The sequence below is a fragment of the Propithecus coquereli genome, unplaced genomic scaffold, assembly GCF_000956105.1.
Source record: "Propithecus coquereli isolate 6110/MARCELLA unplaced genomic scaffold, Pcoq_1.0 Scaffold193, whole genome shotgun sequence".
Classification (NCBI taxonomy): Eukaryota; Metazoa; Chordata; class Mammalia; order Primates; family Indriidae; genus Propithecus; species Propithecus coquereli.
Genome location: NW_012144190.1, coordinates 1369735 through 1370412, shown reverse-complemented (window position 1 = coordinate 1370412; position 678 = coordinate 1369735).

Below are 678 nucleotides of genomic sequence, written 5' to 3'. Positions count from 1 at the left end.
AAAGGAAGGAAAGGACCCAGGGTGGGAAGATCCAACCCCACTCCCTCTCTTATCCCCAAACCCGCCAGCAGCCCCAGGACAGATGACTCAAGGTGTCTGAGGAGCTGGGTTCTAATCCCTTCTCCAGTGACTAGGAGGGTGGGGACACCTTGACACCTGGGGCCTGTCCCATGCAGCGCAGGGGAGGGATTGGGGAGAGGGAGCGGCTGCAGAAGTAGGATCTTAGACATAGACGTGAGAGGTGGGAAGACCGAGAGCAGAGAGTCCCGGAAAGAGAAGAGGAGAGGAAGGAGCAGATGTCAAATCAGGCGGTCAGGGAGAGATAGAAGAGAGTATTCAGGTTGGGTTCTGATTCTAATTGAATTTTTTACATGCACATTCAACTCTGATCACCTGGGAGGACCCTCACTTTGCTTCAAGAAGCACAGATCTTTTATTTACATAGTTTATTTATTTCATTCCATGAAAGTTTTTCTTTGCATAAGAGCTTCCATTGCTTAAATAAAACAGAGAAAGAGGGCAGGAAAGGAAAATGGTAGAGGGGGAGAGATTGAGAGAGAGAGAGAGAGAGAGAGAGAATGAGAACAAAAAGGGACTGAGACTCAGGAAGGGAGATTGAGGAACAAACCAAGAGGAAGGCAGTCAGAGAGAGAGAGGGTGCAAAGAAACAGAAAGAAA